We start from the raw sequence: 995 nt of genomic DNA, 5'->3' as shown, positions 1-995 counted from the left end.
ATTTCATTGAATTCTCACAAGAACATTTATAGTTTTACTAATTTCTGTTTTACAGAGAAGTGAACTGAGGCTCAGAGAAGCGAGTGGCTTTTCAGGGAGGAGCCTGGGTCCTTGGACTCCTAGCAAGGTTCTGCACATTGCCACTTGGCAGAGATAGGTGTGGTTGTTGTAATGACGTGGAGACTACAAATAACAGAAGAGCCACAGTGGTGTGAATCTAAGCCTTGTCTTTAGATTCCCACTGGAACTTTCAATATAGGCTCTGCCTGCCTTCAAAGGACATAATTATTTAAAAAGTAAATCTTCTCAGGGTTTCGGTGTCTCTCTGTACCTTGTCTTTGAATTGGGCCGATTCCATCCTGCATTCCACCCCTCGTGCTGATTGTGGCCTGCCCTCAGCTCTACACCCATTTCCTGATCTCTGCAGTCTCTAAGGTACCTTCTCTCTCCAGCCAGCCAGGACTCCAGGCTGTGGCCCCGGCAGAGCTTCAGGGGGAGGCAACCCAAGCCCTAGGCTTCCTGGCCACACATAGAAAAATCCCCATTTCTCTTCCATCTCTGAATCATGCCAAGGCAAAGTCTAGATCTCCCATTCCACTTCCAGATGTGGGGCTCTGCAGTTGCCTGAGGAGTTGCACCTGTTGATGAGAATCGTCTGGTGAGAATGCCTCCCCTACCTCCCGGTGCATGCAAGGCCTGCCGGGCCCGTGTACCTCCCATGATCACTGGGGTCCTGAGTGAGGATGGACGTTCTGTGGCTGAGCCACGCATCTTTCAGTGCTCTTGTAAAACCAAGGACAATCAAAAAGGTGAGATGCAGCAGGCCTGAGACCCTGAGGGCTCCCGGAGTCACCCAGGTAAGCACCCAAAGCCTGCCTGAAGCAGCCACAGTGGTGGCCACACGTCACTGTCCCAGTGAAAAGAAATCTGCCAGTCACTTGTATAGCCCAGCCTGGGTCTCCCCCAGCCACCTGCTTCTCTGGACGCTGCCAGCT

Source organism: Octodon degus, unplaced genomic scaffold (genome assembly GCF_000260255.1).
Source record: "Octodon degus isolate 3935 unplaced genomic scaffold, OctDeg1.0 scaffold00026, whole genome shotgun sequence".
Taxonomy (NCBI): Eukaryota; Metazoa; Chordata; class Mammalia; order Rodentia; family Octodontidae; genus Octodon; species Octodon degus.
The sequence above is the reverse complement of the archived record's forward strand: the minus strand, read 5'-3'. Positions refer to the sequence as shown.